This window comes from Sorex araneus, chromosome 1, assembly GCF_027595985.1.
Source record: "Sorex araneus isolate mSorAra2 chromosome 1, mSorAra2.pri, whole genome shotgun sequence".
In the NCBI taxonomy this organism is placed as follows: domain Eukaryota; kingdom Metazoa; phylum Chordata; class Mammalia; order Eulipotyphla; family Soricidae; genus Sorex; species Sorex araneus.
In genome coordinates, this window is record NC_073302.1 from 94,930,893 (window position 1) to 94,950,564 (window position 19,672).

Below are 19,672 nucleotides of genomic sequence, written 5' to 3' on the forward strand. Positions count from 1 at the left end.
AATGATGGCAGTGATACTGCGATATGTCCCAAGTATTTAATAGAACTTATTAAGTCTAAATTTTTAAAAAAGGGTTAACCTAAACTTATGTAGAACAGCTGGTCATTTTTATTATTGTTTTTGGGCCATCCCCAGCTGTATCCAGGCTTCTCACAGCTCACTCTTGGTGCTGCACAGGGGACCACATGTTGTGCTGGGAATTGTTGCAACATCAGTCAGTGCAAGGTAAGCGCCTTCCCCGCTGCACTATCACTGTGGCCACCAGATGTCCATGTTCTCTTTCTAAACCTGGTAACCCTAACCAAGAGCTGAAGAGGAAACCGAAGCTGAGAGGCAGAAGGACGGGGCACTGCAGGGCAGGTGGCTGTGGTCAGGATGAGCCCAAGCCCTCTGTGTGTCTGGGCTTCAGAACCAGAAGGGGCTCCGGGCCCTGTGACAGAATGAACCTGGTCTTAGCCCTGTCACTTCATTAGCTTTATGACTGCGGCAGGGCCCTGCTCTCAGGGTCCTCTTCCTTGTCAGTGGGGATAGAATTGCTGTGGAGAGCATGCGCCAGCTTGGAGGAGAGGGCCTGCACATCTGTCCTTCAGGCTGTGCCTTCAGGGACCGGCGAGAGGAGCTCAAAGAGCCAGTCTGGCCTGAGCAGCACCAGAGCACGAACCAGAAAGCTTTAGAAATCAGTTGTTTCCAGTTCTTCCAAAGTGAGTTTTTGAGAACCAGAGAAGTGAAATGCGTTGCTGATTCGTCAGAAAAAACAGCCCCTGGTGTGGGTTTTCCCAGAAGGGAGTAGATTATCCACTTCTCTAGTACAGTTCCTGTGTCTTTTTAAAGGAAACATGCCAATGGCTCTAGATTAAGGTCTTCTCCCTATTTACTTTATTTTTGGGCACATACCTGACTTTGTGCTCAAGGATTATTCCTGGTGGTGCTCAGAGTGGGGCAAGGGCGGGGGCTGGGGGGCATGGAATCAGCCCAGGTAGCTGTGTGCCGCTGTCTTACCTGCTGTAGCCGTTCTCTGGCTCTAGGTTCAAAGCCAGTGAGCTGAAACTCTCTCCCCTGCCATGGGTGTGGGATGCAACCCCAGTGGTCATTGTCTAGACTGTCTTCCTGTTGTTTTTATTGAAGATGCACTTGCCCTCCAACTGGGGATGCAAGACCACCCTTACCCAATCACAGAGCACCAGAATTGAGTTGGTAGAAAGACGAACCCCTTGACCCAGAATGTTGCTTCATCTTCCATCACAGGGGTGCTGGTGCTGGGATGCTGCTCAGGGCTAGGGTTGGGCTGGGAGGTCACCTGCTGTGTCCACACTACGCACATAGTACTCTTCCCTTGGGTGCCACATACTCTCTCGGAGCCCTAGGGAAGTCAAAGTCCCTAGAAAGAGCCCCTTACTGACCATGCGCACAGAGCTGCTCCTGAGGCCCGGGGGTGGGTCTGCACGCTGCGATCCAAGAGACCCAAAATACGCCTGCCTCCGCTCCCCTCCCTGTGGGCTGGGCAGTGCCTCTACCCCTGTTCCACATAGACCCAGAGACTCACAGTGTCTTCACGGCAGGTGATTCTATGAAGACTCTTCTACCAGAACAAAACTCAGGCTCAGAAGTCTTTCTATTTTTTGAGAGCAACGTAGTTTTTATTGAAATCAATTTAGAGAAATATGAGGTGGGAGAAAGAGGGGTACATGTTTGAGAGAACACAGGCTTCTTCAGGGTGGAAAAAAAGCAGAGAATGACATTTGGGAGAAGGTCAGATACAAATTTACAGATTTTCTTGGCCTGGACTTCTCTACACATGTAAACGTTAATTTGGTGTCACATGGAAAAAGCTTTGGGCCTTCGATGATCTTTTCATACATTTTTTAAATTAAATTTTTATTTATTTCATTTTATTATTATTTTTTATTTTATAAGTTAGTTTACAATATTTGATATTTGATATTCAAACACCATCACACCTTTCCACCACCAAGTTTGGAATGTTTCCACTCCAAGCCCCAATCCCTGTCCCAAAACACAACCTAAATAAAATATTTTATGTTGTCTGTTATGAAGAACTGCTGAGCATGCTTACAAAAAAATGTTCATATAGGAAAGAGAGTGAAGATTGTTCTATTTTGGCAGGAGCCATTAAGACATTCTATAGGATGTCACTAACATGTTGTTAAAGTTTAGATGATGTGAGCTTTGGTATATATATCTGAAAATATGTATATATGCATATATATATTTCCCTCTATGATTTGTTGTCTACTATCTGAACCCCATCAAGTGTGGTGTGGTAATTATGGAGAATGGGTAGGGAGTGTCTTATGATGTGTCCTGCAGCCACAAAAGCAGCCGCACAGTCCAGGAATATGTTTACTCATATGAGAGGCTTGACCCGAATGTGTGTGAAGTGGCCTTGAGCATGGTGGCAGTTGGGTTCTGGAAGTTTTTGGCTGCCAGAGCTGGGTCCCTTGGGGTGGGGAGGGCTCTCACCTGCCCCCTTCTGGGGTGCCCCGTGTGAAACAGCCTGTGTCAGAGTCTGGTGGCATGGCTATGGGGGCCTCATGTTATGCTCCCTCTTGGGAGAAGCAGTTGTGCGATCTGGACGGTGGCCGATGACGAGATTATCTGGCATTGGCAGGAGGTGGCTTATGGGCATCACCCCTGGGTCACTGGAGACTGGGGAAAGCGGGCAGAGGATCTCTGCTCCTGGTTCTACTGAGCCGAGTTCAAGGTCGCTAAATTCTGCATTACCTGGGTTTTGTCGGACTTCACTCATGTGTGAGGCTTGGCCCTAGCGTGTGGGAAGCAGCCTTGAGTGTGGTGGTGGCTGGAGGTTTTTGGCTGCTGGAGTTGGGTCCCTTGGGGTGGGGAGGGCTCTCACCCACCCCTCTCTAGGGTGCCCCGTGTGAAACAGCCTGGCGCAGAGTCTGGTGGCATGGCTATGGGGGCCTCATGTTATGCTCCCTCCCTGGAGAAGCAGCCGTGAAATCTCTCTTTTCATATTCTTACCACCTTTACTTTATTTTATTTTTTAAAAAATTATTTTTATAAAGTTTTTCATGATGATTTATTACATTTAATATTCAAACACCAATCCTACCACCATTGTACCTTTCCACTACCATTATTTCCAATTTTCTGAATGGACACCCAAGTCTGCCCCAATAGCAGGCCCTTAATAATTTATTTTATAGTACTTGTTATTAATCACTGTATCACTGTCATCACTGTCATTCCTGTCATCCGGTTGTTCATCGATTTACTTGAGTGGGCACCAGTAACGTTTCCACTTGTCTCAGCCCTGAGATATTAGCAGCCTCTCCTTACTCGTCTTTCCCAATGATTGGAGAAAGGCTCTTTTAGGGCCAGGGGCATGAGACCCTGTTATTGTTACTGAATTTGGCATATTGAATATACCACAGGGAGCTTGCCAGGCTCTTCCGCGTGGGTGGGATACTCTCGGTAGCTTGCTGGGCTCTCTGATATATATATATATATATCTGATATATATATATATATATACTTCCCTTTATGATTTTATGGAAAATGGGTAGGGAGTGTCTTATTAAATTAAATGCAACAAAGAAAGTGAGCAGGGAATGGTGGTAGAAACAATGAGGGTTATTGGATAGAAACCCAAAATACAGAAGAAGATAGTATATAGGGGGTATGACGTTTATCTTGTATGTAGCTGACCCGGGTTCAATCTCCAGCATCCTATATATAGAGATAGAATATATATCCTGAAATTTATTAAACACCCCTTTGCTGTTTGGGGTGTTTCAAACATGGAATTTTAAATAATTTAATAATTCTGTTGTTTGGGGTGTTTCAAACATGGAATTTTAAATAACTTAGTAATCCTCATTTTGCATATCATGAGGGCTTAAGGGAAGGTTACCAAACTAAGAATTAAGGCTACTGAAGAAAGGACCAATGCAAGAAGGGTACTCTCTGGCATTTCTTTGTACCCTTGAGAGCAGGATAAATTGCCCCTGAAAAAAAGTCTCCTCTCTGACACGTCCTTTCCAGCAGAGAGAAAATGTTTAGGGCCCAGAAAGTGATACACACAAGCTTTATTATATTACCAGCCCTAAGCTTTTTATTGTTAATTCTGACTAAAAGTTTGCATGCTTTGGTCACTTTTGAGTTCCACGTTGCTAAACCCCTTCCAGACCCAAATTAATTTTGCTTTCTTCTCTTTTAATAGCTTTGTATCAAATTATGAGGGCAGCCAGAGAACTTAAAAGTAGAAGGGGAAAGAATTTTCTCCCTTACAATTAAGGGATTCATAAATTTCCCTACTAATCTTCCTGTGCAAAAATTCCTAGCTTTTAAGAATATATGCTGTAATTTGCTAAAAATGACCAGAAGCGGTTTCCTTAGAAGAAAGTGTGTGAAGATTGCTGTATCTCGCTATGGAGCCTTTAAGCCCTTGCAGGAAGGGTTACTAACATGTTGTTACAGGTTAACCCTTGTGTTGCCACAGGCTTTAGATTACCCCACAGCTTTCCCTTTCCTGGGGGTATCCACCTTTCTTTGGGTGGGGACTTAGTTCCTGCATCAGGTGCTGTCAGAGGATATTTAAATCCTGGATCCCTAAGCAGAGAGAGGGCCTGGGGCCCTCCAGGGTAGGGAAGCTGTTTCCCCATGAACCCAGGGGACTGAAGAAGAAGCAATTCTGGGCCCTTCTAAAGCAGTCTGTGACTCTGCCGCGGCTTGTGACAACACAGAGATGCTGAAACCAGCCCCAAAAGGTTTTTCTGGCACGTCTCCCTCCATCCCTGCAACACACACACACATACACTGACCCTCAGTAACTTCTTTATGGAATTCCCCTTCTTCATGACATCAGATTCTCACTGGTTGATTTTCCCAAACCTCCTTCTACCGGCAGGTAAAAGTGAGTCAGCAGATGTTTTCCTTCAACAGGAAACCCATGGTGGTGTTTGGACTCTGGTGGAAGTTCCTGTTACCTCAGGAATTTTGTGAGAAACAGAGGCACAGATGGCCAGGTTATTCTGATGGCGTTGAAGTGGACAGACTCCCTCTCTTATTATGTGCCTTCCAGGGGGGATATGTGTCCCAAACCTGTGAGGTGCAGTTTGCACACTGACTCATGATTTATAAAAACAACAGTAAGCTAGAGATCACATTGTGAATCCATCTGAAAACAGTCCAGTGCCTCTTGGTTCAATGTTGGTCTCCATGTAACTTTGGAATTTTGGGGGCTTGGTTCTTCTTTTTTATTTTCCCCACATGAAAAGAGTTTAGTTTATCTTATTGTAAAAATATTAGGAGCTCTCTGGAAAACAATAGACAGTATCGATTATATTGTTACAAAGAAGTTGTCAAGAACAGAAACTGCTGTGATAACAACCTCTGTCTTCACATGAGGTTATTAAAGCTGACAATGTTCTCACATGTTCCTGTAATATATATGTATTTGTATGTTATATATGTATAGGAGGTTGGGTCATACTCAAGAGTGCTTAAGAATCATTCCCGGTGGTGCCTGAAGGGCCGTACATGATGCAGTGCATCCAACCCAGGCTTAGCATAATGGTTATAGCAAATTTTCATTTACTTGTCCTTCTCATCCAACACCTTTTGCTGTGTTAAATGGATTTAATTGAGGTCTTCACTCTTTCTCTCCTAAAAGGTGGCTCTAGGTAAGAAATAAAACAAACATTACCTTGGAGGGTATTGTTTACTTATAAGAGATGACTATTGTTTTTATTTTTAAATTTAATTTTTATTTTTTTGGACTGAAGCGATAGCACAGTGAGTAGGGCGTTTGCCTTGCATGTGGCTGACCTGGGTTTGATTCTTCTGTTCCTTTCAAAGAACCCAGAAAGCTACCAAGAGTATCCCGCCTGCACAGCAGAGCCTGGTAAGCTACCCGTGGTATATTCAATATGCCAAAAACAGTAAGAACAAGTCTCACAATGGAGATGTTACTGGTGCCCGCTCGATCAAATCTATAAACAACGGGATGGCAGTGCTACAGTGCTACAGTGCAATTTTATTTTTATAAAGTTACTTGTAATACTTTATTACATTCAACACACCAACACCAATCCCACCACTATTATAATTTATTTTGCATTGCTTGTTGTAATCCATTAGAAATGATTTTAAAAAGTTTCCTAAGAGGAAAGTGTGTGAAAATTATTGTATCTCACCCTGGAGTCATTAAACCCTGTGTAAATATTTGCTAAAATGTTGTTACAGGTTGAGCCTTGTGTGCTAATATATATATTATATATTATATATATAGTCATTGTCATTGTCATCCCGTTGCTCATCGATTTACTAGAGCAAGCACCAGTAATGTCTCCATTGTGAGACTTGTTGTTACTGTTTTTGGCATATTGAATATGTCATGGGTAGCTTGCCAGGCTCTGTTGTGTGGGCAAGATACTCTCGGTAGCTTGCGAGGCTCTCCGAGAGGGGCAGAGGAATCGATCTGGGTTGGCTGCGTGTAAGGCAAACACCCTACCTGCTACCTGCTGTGCTATAGTTCCGGCCCATGTATATATATATATTTATATATACATATATATTATAAATATATATATATATATTTTACTGAGATGAGATCGGTTGCCTTTTACTTTACACTCTCATCAAATGTGGTGCGCTACTCTTGGTATATCAGTGAGTGTGTAGAGTATAAGATGTTGCACAGCTGCAATTGTGTTTGGTCCAGGAATTCTAAAATTTTAAATAGGGTGTTAGAGCTGGAGCTAAATTTTTATTTTAATTTTTTTTTTGCTTTTTGGGTCATACCCGGCGATGCACAGGGGTCACTCCTGGCTCTGCACTCAGGAATTACTCCTGGTGGTGCTCAGGGGACCATATGGATGCTGGGAATCAAACTCGGATCGGCTGCGTACAAGGCAAATGCCTACCCACTGTGCTATCGGTCCAGCCCCTGTAGTTAAATTTTTTTTTAATTTCTTTTATTAATTCACCATGTGGAATGTTACAAAGCTTTCAGGTTTAAGTCTCAGTTATACAATGCTCAAACACCCGTCCCTTCACCAGTGCACATATTCCACCACCAAGAATCATAATATACCTCCCCCTTCCCCCCACCTCCCCAGCCCCCCACCCCACATGTGTAACTGGTAAATTTCACTTTACCTTCACTCTACTTTGATTACATTCAATATTTCAATAAAAAAATTCACTATTATTGATTTGGAGTTTCTCCCCCCTAAAGTCGATCTGCTGAAAAGAAAGCATTTGGTAATTTGTTTTCCATTGCTGAGAATGAAGAGATATGAGGTCAGGAGGCCGCACTAGCAGCAGCATAGTTTTGGATTTCTGTATTTTAGTAACTAAGTCTAGTGAAATGTCTGCCAGGAATCACAACATTGTAAGCTTGTACCTTTCAGCCCTGTAGCTAAATTTTTAACTGATGGTGACTTTGGGGTCCAAGGCATCTCTGCAGCTTGTTTGTGAGTCTGGATCATGGCGATTAATGAGCTTATATGGCGCCAGAGGTGATTTGTGGGCGTGACTTCAGGCTCCTGGAAGAACAGGGAGATGGGGGATGTTGCCCATTCCCGACTCAGTGAGAGCCTAGAGGTTTTAGTCACCAAACCACTACCTGAGTTTCATTCTCATGGATGAGGCTCATCCAAGCCTGTGGAGACTGGCCGTGAGGGCGGTAGCAATTGGTGGAGATTTTCTGCTGCTGGGGCTCTGTAGGGGGGAGGGTGGGACTCATCTGCCCCTCTCTAGAAGGTGATTCTTATTTTTTTGTCATTGAAGGTCGTGCACTCAGCAGTGATGTGCTGAAGTTTAGAACAGGCTAGCAAATCCACCAGAAAAGGTGGCAGGAACAAGTAATCCTAGCCAGATCCTAGCCAGAACACCCTGTGTATGCCTTACCCTAGGCCAGAGAGATAAGATGATGGGTAGGGTGCTTGCATTATAAGTGTAACCAGGGTTCAATCACATATGATTCCAGAGCACTGCCAGAAGTAAGCTCTGAGCACTGCTGGGTGTGGGCCTCCTAAAATAGAAGAAAACCTTACTTTTTAGCAGTAGCATAAGCTATAAGCCTCTTTTAATTAATTAATTTTTACTTTTTAAGAAGTTTAGGTGATTAGAGGCAGCCCCAAAAGCCTCTGTCTCTCTTGGAGAATCGGGCAAGCTACTAAGAGTATCCCGCCCGCATGGCAGAGTCTGGCAAGCTACCTGTGGTGTACTCGATATGCCAAAAACAGTAACAATGATGGTCCTCATTCCCCTGATCCTGAAAGAGCCCCCAATACACCATTGGGCTACACTAGCATGAGACAGGGATGAATGGAGATTTTTTTTATTATTATTATTTTTTATTAGTGAATCACCGTGAGGGTACAGTTACAGATTTATACATTTTTGTGCTCATGTTTCCCCCATACAAAGTTCAAGAACCCATCCCTTCACCAGTGCCCATTCTCCACCACCAGTAAACCCAGCATCCCTCCCACCCTCCCCAGTCCCGTCTCCCCCCACCCCACACTGCCACTATGGCAGGGTATTCCCTTTTGTTCTCTCTCTCTGATTAGGTGTTGTGGTTTGCAATAAAGGTGTTGAGCTGCCATTGTGTTCAGTCTCTAGTCTATATTCGGCACATGTTCACCCTTCCCCTGCATGACCTCCGACCACATTTTTCTTGGTGTTCTCTGAGTTGCCCAGAATGAGAGACCAGCCTCCAAGCCATGGAGACAGCCTCCTGGTACTTATTTCTACTGTTCTTGGATGTTAGACTCCTATTCTATTATTCTATATCCACAGATGAGCGCAATCTTTCTCTGTCTGTCTCTCTCTTTCATGAATGGAGATGTTACTGGCGCCCGCTCAAGCAAATCAATGAACAGCGAGATGACAGTGATACAGTGAAAAATTTTTATTGGATCACCATGAGATACAGTTATGAATTTGCATGATTACTTTTTGGTCTCACAACGCTCAAGCACCCATCCCTCCACCAATGCACATTTTCCACCACCAATGTTCCCAGTGTCCCACCCGCTACCCCGACCTCACCCCACCTCCTGCCTCTGTGGCAGGTACAATCTTTTTTACTCTCTCTCTAATTTTGAAGCCTCTTTTTATTGACGAGGAAATTATAGTACAGAGACATTGAATTGTCCCAAAGATCTTTTTAATTTTTTATTTTATAAAGTAGTTCACAATATTTTATTACATTTAATATTCAAACACCAATCCCACCACCATCACACCTTCCCACCACCATATTTTGGATGTTTCCATCCCAAACTCCAATCCCAGCCCCGAAGCAGAACTGAAATAATATATTGTATTGTTTATTATGAAAAATAAAACACTGAAAATGCTACAAAAAAGTATCCTTAGAGGAAAGAGTGTGGAGGTTGTTGTATTTCACCCAGGGGCCATTAAGCCCTTCTACAAGAGATCACCAATATGTTGATAGAGGTTGAGACTTGTGTGCTTTACATATACATATGTAAAAAAATGTATATTTCTCTCTAAGATTGGTTGCCTCCTACTTTGAACCCTACCAAATGTGGTGCGGTACACTTGGAGTATGGGTAGGGTGTGAGGTATGAGTTTTCGCTCATGGGTGAGGCTCGACCTGAGCGTGTGGAGAGTGGCTGTGGGAATGGCAGTGGCTGGGTTCTGGAGGTTTTCGACAGCTGGGGCTGGGTCCCATGGGGCAGGGAGGTGTATCACCCCCATCCCCTCCCGGGGAGCTCCGAGTGAGACAGCCTGGTGTGGGGTCCAGCGGCATGGTTATGGTGAGCATCATGTCATGCTCCTTTCTGGGAGAGAAGGACATGTGATCTGGGTGGTGGCAGGTGACAGGATTATCTGGCACCAGCCAGAGGCAGCTTATGGGCGTGACTGCTGAGTGGCTGGAGACAGGGGGGCATGGGCGGAGGGTCATCGTTCCCCAACCTGTTGAACCCAGAGTTCTCAGTCACAGAGTCCCACATACCTGGGTTCTTCCAGAGGTTCACTCATGGGTGAGGCTTGGCCGAGCACGTGCAGAGCGGCTGTTGTCCCAAAGATTCTTCAAGAAGTGGCCAGACTGAAATTCAATCTGTCCATGAGCCCTGTCCTTATACCACACTCCCCTCTGGTGCTCTATAAATAAAGGTGATTTCTCCTCATTCTTCTTTTTTTCTTTCAATTTGAGATTAGCCTTTATTTATTTATGGCTTTTTTGGGTCACACCCAGCTTGCACAGGGGTTACTCCTGGTTCTGCACTCTGGAATTACCCCTGGCAGTGCTCAGGGGACCATATAGGATACTGGGAATCTAACCCGGGTCGGCCGCGTGCAAGGTAAATGCCCTACCTGCTGTACTATCACTCTAGCCCTTTTCTTCATTATTTTCATTACTAATATGACTTTAAAACATTACTCACAAACTGAAAAGAGAACAGAAATGGCACTTCTCCCTCAATGCTCTGTTTCTGTTCCTTCCCAATGTTTGTGCCCCGAGAGGTGCAGTGAGAATCTAAATATGCACATTATCTTGTTTTAATTGTTTTCAAGGAAGACTATGTTTCAACACTTTATCTACGGATTTAACAAAAGCTTTTTACTTAGTCAGGCACTCTGCCAGGCCTGGAGTGGAATGAAAGTCAGACATGGGTGGAATATTCTAGTTGTCAGTGTTTTGACTGACCTAATGGATCATCTTAATGACTAATGTGTCACAACTACTCAGCGTCTACTTCTCTCACCTGGGTGTGGGAGCCGGTGAGGGGCCTCCCCGCGCCTTCCCCTGGTCAGGAGGAGCAGTGTCCCCAGCTGACAGCAGCACCCATCTTCACCGCCTTCCTCACAGCTCCATAGCAGTGAGGGGCAATTCTCCGAGCACCGTTAAGTGGCAGGCACAGTTCTGAACCTTTATATCTTCAAATTCCAAATCTTAATGAATTTTCGCAACGTTGGGATATGCTGTCCCCATTCACTGATGAAGAGATTAAGACTACTTATTTGCTTTAAGTGTCAGAAGTGGGACTGGAACACTGCACTTGAACTCTGTGGCTCTGACTGGCTTGACAGCATGCTTCAGTAGCCTGTCAGAGGCTATGTCCAGGAGGGGATTGGTGCCGGGCAGGTTATCCCATCAAGTTCAACTCCTGTCCTGCATGCCTTCCCTCTCAGCAGGACTGATATGGCTCTGGTGGCCCCAGTTCCTAACCATTAGGCTCAGGACTGCTGGGCCATACGTCCCTGGGCTCCTGAACATGGGTGGAGAGGCCAAAAAAGGATAAATACAAAAATTAAAAATAACCAACCATTCTTTTTTGCCTTAATATCTCCCTTTCTTAAAATTTATCTTAAGGAAATAATCAGAATGAAAAGAAAAATGAATGTCAGAGCAAAATTCATATTTGTAAGAAGATTAGAAAGAGCCTAAAAGTCTAGGCATGAGGGATTGCTTATGTGTCTGATACACCGGTGGCTAGAAAAATGACTTTGTAGAAGAATAGCAAATTCTGCACAGTCCCATGAAAACTGCAGGACACACAGAAGCAGTCCAGTTTGTTTTAGAAAAGCTTTGGTGTAAGAAAGACTGGAAGGAGCTGTAATATTTTATACCATGAAATAAAAAATAACTAGTATTGGCTATGTGACGGTTTCTTTTAAACATGTTGGAGTTTCTCAAATTTTAAAAGTTGAGCATATATAAAGTCAACCACAGGGACAAATGTCATTAAGAAGGATTCTTGACTATGCTTTCCTAGTCTCTGCCACGGAGACAGAGGCCTGAGGCCACTGTCAAATCCCCTGCTGGCTACAGTTTGACCTCCTTAACTTCTGGGCCACTTGGATGCTACAGGAGGTCTACTCCACAGCCTGACCAGTTTATTTTAGGGACTGGCAGGACTCTCCTCTGTCGGACTCAGATGCTCCCCTACTTGGCCCTGCTGCTCTGACTTTTGTCCTTTCATGCGAACATCTCGCTTCTGAATGACTGAACTCACTCAGCTGGGCACTCACTCCCTTGTCAGCAGTTCTCTGAGGTCTCGGAGAGGTACTTCTAAGCTGTATAGGATCGTGGGACAGGGGAGAGAGAAAGAGAAAGCCCGAGCAGGGGTTGCCTTGGTGCAGAGGGCTCCAAGGAGATGGGGAGGGGAGAGGGGAGAGGCACCAAAGGTTGCGGTGGATGACAGGGAAGACTCTGACCTTCATTGGCATAGCAGTTCAGGACCAGACTAAAAGCTTTGTTCTATGGCTGGGTGTGGGATCTCTCCTGTCTGGCTAGAACCTTCTCAGAGGTGAGCTGGAAGGACACAGCCCTTTAAGTTGAGCAGAAACAGCTGGGGAGAAGCCACACCAGTCAGGGAAACTAAACAGATACTCTCCACTTGCCATGGGTGTGGAGGAGAAGGGACGGACAGACATCAGGGAAGCAAGTGATTAGGCTCCAGTCCTAGGCTCGGAGGCCAATGTATGCATCCTTAGGGCTACTTCTGGGCTGGATAAAACCCACTCTTCTGTCAAGTATCCAACCAAAGGGAACTACAGAAAAGTAGCACTGTCTGTAGCACTGTCATCCCGTTGCTCAGCGATTTGCTCCAGAGGGCACCAGTAATGTCTCCATTGTGAGACTTGTTACTGTTTTTGGCATATCGAATATGCCACAGGTAGCTTGCCAGGCTCTGTCTTGCGGGCAGGATACTCTTGGTAGCTTCCGAGATGGTTGGAGGAATTGAACCCGGGTCAGCTGTGTGCAAGGCAAATGCCTTACCTACTGTGCTACCGCTCCAGTCCCTGGTGATCTAGTGATTAGGATTCGGTGCTCTCATAGAACAGTACTTAAAGAAATAAAAGAGAACACAAGGAGATGGAAACTCATCTCTTACTCATGGATTGGGAGGATTAACATAAAAATAGCAATACCCCCAAAGCATTATACAAATTTAGTGTGCAATTCCTATAATAAGGGACATTTTTCAAAGATATTTTTCAAAGAATTTTTCAAAGAAATAGAGCAAACATCCCTGCAATTCATATGGAAGAATTGTATAGTGTAAAGAAATATAGTAGAGGAATAGCTAAAGCCCAAAGAGCAGGATAACGGACTCTAGTAGGAATCTTGTCTGCGGGGTGGAGAGGGGGCAGGCCAGGAAAGGGGTCACTATGACAATGATAGTGGGAAGACTGGGCTGAAAGTTGAAAGACTGGATGAAGACTGGGTTCTGAAATGAAGTAAAGTGATGCAAGATATTCTATCAGTAATTATTATAAACCGCAGTGCCTAGAAGGAAAAAAAAGTGCTTGCCAGAGAGGCAGGTGGAGGGGGGAAGGAGGCAAAATGTGGGGGCATTGATGGAGAGAAGTGGACACTGGTGCAGGTCTTGGTTTTTGAGCACTGTACATCTGAATGATTAGCTTTGTAACATTGTCATCTTGATTTGCTTGAGCGGGCACCAGTAACGTCTATTGTTTCTGGGAGCTTTTTTGTAGAATCTTTAGAATTTGCTAAGTATAGTATCATGTCATCTGCAAATAGTGATAACTTGACCTCTTCCTTTCCTATCTGGATGACCTTATTATCTTTTTCTGGCCTAACTTCTGTGGCAAGTACTTCCAGTACTGTATTGGATAGAAGTGGTGAGAGTGGGCATCCTTGTCCCGTCCCTGATCTTAGAGGGAAGGCTTTTAGTTTTTACCCATTGGGAATAATACTTACTGTGGGCTTGTGGTAGATGGCTTTGACTGTATCGAGGAAATTTCCTTTTTTTGTAATTTTAGGAATTGCCTTAGTTGTGCTGATTTACATTGCCACCAATATTGGGTCCTTTCAGCGAGTTGTTTCTTATTGGTCTTTAACCTCTTTTTCAATTAACCTCTTTTTCAATACCATCCTGTGTATGAGGCACTCTTGGCCATGCAAGGACAGGCCGTGCTCAGGACCACCAGGACTACATGAGGTGGTGTTCGTTACTAGGTAGCATGTAGTACTGGGATCACATACAGGGTCTGCCACGTGGGGCCTGTGTTTGACCACTGAAGCCAGCTCTCTAGCTCACGCTTGTCCTTTTGATAATAGCTATTCTAACAGATATTGGTCACTTACTAATTTCTGTAATTTTAATATTTTAAAATTATTCTTCTCTTTTTAGAGGCCAGAGGGTAGTATGGAGGTTAAGATGCTTGCATTGCATACGACCAGCCCTCATTTGATGGATCCCTGAGCACCTCCCGGAGTGCTCTCTCAGCTCTTTAGGCTGTGGCCCAGCCCCCTAGCCCTTTTTCCTTATTTTTTTCCCCCTCTTTAGATGAAAGGTAGATTTTTTTGGGAAAGATTGATTTTAACCACCAAGAGTGCATGAATATACATTTTTGCACCGTTTGCTTTCTGAAATTCTAGCATGTTATTGTTGCTTCCGGATGTCTTTGGACCACATCTCTGGCAGTGCTCAGGGAGCTCCTCGTGGCACTAGGCTGACCAGGAGGTGGGCGCTGAGGGCCTGCCTCATGCCTAGTAGCTTCGCGCACTGCAGCTTAAGAAGTGTGAGAACTACTAGTATATACAGCACACCCTTCCTCTTCACCTGACGAGGCTGCACTCCCCATTTCTCCGTGCTTCTTTCACCCAAACATCTTCTTATTTGACTATGTTTGTACTTAAAAGTATATATCAAAAAGATTTTTTATTTTTGATTTTTTTACTGTTGCTGGGAATAGAATTTGGGGCATCATATGCGAAGAATTTGCTCTGCCTTTGAAGTTATATCTCAAGCTTTGTGCTCGTTGCAGTATAGGGTCTTTTAATAGGTAGCCTTTTAAAATTTAATTTTCTTCAGTGATGGTAAAAATATATGTAACATAAAATTTACCATGTTAACTGTTCACAGTTTACTGTTGTGCATCCAGTATTTATTGTTGTCCAGCCATTATCCAGATCATTTTCAGCTTACAAAATTGAAACATACACACACAAAAGTATGCCGAGGTGCTCTCCGCCCAGATGAGACCCGGAGTGGTCGCACACAAAACGGCTCCTCTGCTCCCAAAATATCATGATCATGGAGGTCTATTAACTACTACTTTTGGCACCCAGCAGCTTAGACTGTGAACTGAGCTGTGACCCCATGCTGCCGCGGGAGGGGAAAGGTTTTCTCTCTCAGCCTTTCCTTTCTGCAGTGGCAGTGGCGGTGGCTGCGCGGCGACCACCATCTTATAGAGCCCACTAACTGGAGGTATGAGCTTGCAGTGACTGGCGTGAGGGAGATCTCGGGATGGGGGGCATTACCGGCACGCTCTTTACCCAGACGAGACCCAGAGCAGCCACACACGAACGGCTCCTCTGCTCCAAAAAGACCATGATCCCGGAGGCCTACTAACTACTTTTGGCACCCAGCGGCTTCTTACAGAAATGCCTCTAGACTGTGAACTGAGCTGTGACCCCATGTCGCCCCTGGAGGGCAAAGGTTTTTCTCTCTCGACCTTCCCTTTCAGAGGGGGTGGTGGCGGCATCAGTGGCTGCGTGGAGCCCACTCACCAGAGGTATGAGCTTGCAGTGAAGCAACTTCTGGCAAAAATTTCTCTGGATTTAATTACTAAAATACCAGAAATCCAAAACTACATGGCCACGACTCATATACTCTTCATTCTCAGCAATGGAAAACAAATTATCAAATGATGCCTTTTCAGCAGGTTTGATTATTGGGGGAAAATTCCAAATAATAATGGTGAGCTTTCTGTTGAAATATTGAATATAATCAAAGTATATAGAGAGTAAAGTGAAGATCATTAGCCACACAGGTTGAAGGGTGAGTGGGATGGGGCGTATACTGGGGTTCTTGGTGGTGTAACATGTGCACTGGTGAAGGGATGGGGGTTTGATCATTGTATGACTGAGATTTAAACCTGAAAGCTTTGTAACTTTTTTCATGGGGATTCAATAAAAAAAAGAAGAAAAATATGCCAAAGAACGTTAATTGGAATTGTAGGTTTAACACTTTCATTTTCATTGTAATCTAAGTTTTGTCTCTGCTTAAGTTGCTAACTAAATTTTCATTACTAGACATAATTCTTAGCATTCTTGTTACTCCCTCCTCATGAACATTTGGCATGAATTTCCCTAGCCTTACACCTTGATCTCAGTTAATATGAGCAGTTTCCTCACTAAAGTAGTTGTACCATTTTATTCTAACTCTAGTGGGTGAATGAGCTTTCATTCTGTATGCCAAACAAGTGTTTATGGGCTGACAGTCTCATGGATGCAGTGATACAGTGATGTATATATGCATATATATATATAAACATATACATATATATTTATTACTCTATGATTTGTTGCCTACTGTCTGAACTCCATCAAATATGGTGTGGTAATTATCGAAAATGGGTAAGAAATGTTTTATAATGTGTCCGGAAAGTGGCTTGGAGCATGGTGGTGGTTAGGTAGTGGAGGTTGGCTGCTGAGGCTGGGTCCCTTGGGGCAGTGAGGGTTCTTGCCTGCCCCCTCTGGGGCGCCCCGAGTGAAAACAGCCTGGCGCGGAGTCCGGTGGCATGGCTATGGGGGCCTCATTTTATACTCCTGTATGGGAGGAGCAGCCGTTATCTAAATAAGTGAAAGACCTCAAAATCAGACCTGAATCCACAAGGTACATGGAAGAAAACATAGGCAGAACCCTCCATGACATTGAAGCTAAAGGCATTTTCAAAGATGAACCACTCTTTGCACCTCTCTTCATTCTCACCCCAGAGGGGAGCAGGTGAGAACCCAGCCCTCCCTGCCCCAAGGGACCCATCTCGGCAGCTGAAAACCTCCAGAACCCAAGCGTTGCCACACTGCAGGCCACTTCCCACACCCTCAGGCTGAGCCTCACGCATGAGTGAAGTTCGACAAAACCCAGGTAACGCAGAACTTTGTGACCTTTGACTCTGGGCTCAATGGGACCAGGAGCAGAGATCCTCTTCCCTTTTCCCCGGTCTCTGGTGACCCAGGGGTCATGCCCATAATTCACCTCCTGCCAGCACCAGATATTCTCCTCATCGGTCACCATTCAGACCGCATGGCTTTTTCTCCCAGAAGGGAGCAACATGAAGCCCCCCATAGCCATCCCACTGGACTTCCGCGCCAGGCTGTTTTCACTCAGGGCACTCCAGAGGGGACTGGGTGAGACCCCTCCCCACTCCAAGGGACCCAGCCCAGGCAGCCAAAAACCTCCAGAACCCAACCACTGCCATGCTAAAGGCCATTCCCCACACGCTCAGCTTGAGTCTCACATACGAGTGAGCCTATTCCTGGAGTATGCACATCATAAGATGGTTTTCCATAACAGACAATAAAAAATATATTATTTTGGTTTTGCTTTGGGACAGGGATTGGGGCTTGGGATGGAAAAATCCCAAATTGGGTGGTGGGAAGGTGTAATGGTGGTGGGATTGGTGTCTGAATATTAACTGTAATCAAATATTGTGAACAACTTTATAAAATAAAAAAAATTAAAACAAACAAGCAAAAAACCCCAAAGATAACCATTGACCAAACAAGTGGAAGCAAAGATAAACAAATGGGACTATATTAAACTAAGAAGCTTCTGCACCCCTAATGGAATCGTGACCAAGATACAGAGACAACCCACAAAATGGGAAAAATTATTTACCCAATAACCATTAGATGAGAGATTAACATCCAAGATATGTAAGGCACTGGTAGAACTTTTCAAGAAAAAACATCCAACTCCATTAAAAACTGGGGAGAAAAAATGAATAGAAACTTTCTCAAAAAAGAAATACAAATGACCAAAAGGTACGTGACAAAATGCTCTCAGAAGAAGAAAAGTGCCTGCCATAGAGGCCTTGTGGTGGTGGGGGAGGGGGCAGGGAAGGAGGGAAACTGGGGACAGTGGATATGGAAAATATACACTGGTGAAGGAATGGATGTTGGAACATTATATGACTCAACCCCAATCATGAACAACTTTGTAACTGTGAATCTTACTGATTCAATATAAATAAATAAATAAATAAATAAATACAAGGTACTCAACTGAAAGAGAATAACAATTAAAAAAAGAAAAAGAAAAATACTCTACATCATTAAATATTAATGGGAGATGAGTATTATTAAAATTAATTAAATTAATAAATCAATAAAATCATTAAAATTAAATAAAATCAAATTAATTAATAAAATTATTAATATTAATAAAAATTATTAAAGGAAGATGAAAATCAAAATAACAATGACAAGTCGACTCACTCCACAGAGACCGGCACACATCAAAAAGAACAAGAACAACCAAAGCTGGTGTGGATGTGGGGAGAAAGGAAATCTTATTCATTGTTGGTGGGAATGCTGACTGGTCCATCGCTTTTGAAAACCTTATGGATATTCCTCAAAAAACTAGATATTGAGCTTCCATATGATGCAGTAATACTACTTTTAGGGAATATATCCTGGGGGGCCCAAAATCACAGCAGAAATGCCATCTGCACTTCTATATTCATTGCAGCACTATTCACAATAGCTAAAATCTGGAGACAACCCACGTATCCCCAAACAAACAATTGGTTAAAGAAACTATGGTACATCTACGTACACAATGGAATACCAGGCAACCACCAGAAAAAATGAAGTCATGAAATTGTCGCTTAAGTGGATGGACATGGAGAGTATCATGTGTTGCGTGAACGTTCATGCGGTCGGAGGCACTGAGATAAGGAACGAGGAAGAAATATGTCTCATGGAGGTCCAAGGCTCATTCTGGCTCTTGGCAAAGGCCGAGGGCCTTGTAGATCTCCTTTTATTGATCACGGTACCTCTAAAGGGTGCAATACAGTGACGTCACCAAAGACATCAAAAAATATTACAGGAAGAACATTGAGGCAGCATTATTTCCTTGTATCTTCAGGCCAGTAATCTAGGCCTCTGGAAAGAAGATACAAAACTAAAACTGAAAACTTTCTTGGGCTAAAATCACTTGGATTTACATCCCAAAGACAAGACTGGGCTGCCACAGGAAATCTACATGTCAATTACAAACTAGGCAGCACCTGAAATCTACATCCAAAAGACTAGGCTGGGCCAGAGCCTGGAATCTACACTGTCAAAAATCAGGCCTGGCTAGCACCTGAGATCTGCATGTCAAAGACCAGCCAGGTTTTTGTGAGAAAAGGAAAAACTGCCTCTTTCAATATACTGAAATTATTTTCTGAAGGCAGCTTGAAGGGGGAAAATGTTCCTGTCTGTAGTACAGTCTACATGGGCTCGCCCTGGTAGCTCAGTCCATCCCCAACAATCATGCTGAGTGAAAAAAATCAAAAGGAGAGGGACAGACAGAGAATAATCACACTCATTTGTGGGATATTAAAAAAATCATTGTATGAAACAAATACCCAAGAACAGTAGAGACAAGGGCCAGGAAAATTGGTCCACGGTTGGAAGCCTGCCTCAGTTCCTAGAGGAGAAGGCAGTTGGGATCAGGAAGGGACCACTATGACAATGATAGTTGGAAATGATCACTCCGAATAAGAACTGCGTGCTGATAATAGGTAATAGAACAAACATGATAACCTCTCTATACCTGTATTGCAAACCATATGTCCAAAGGGAGAGAGAAAGAAGAAAAGTGCCTTCCATAGAGACTGGCTGGTTGGGTGAGGGGAAGAGTTTGATCTAATACCCACAGTTCTCTGGCACTTCTTACCTCCACCT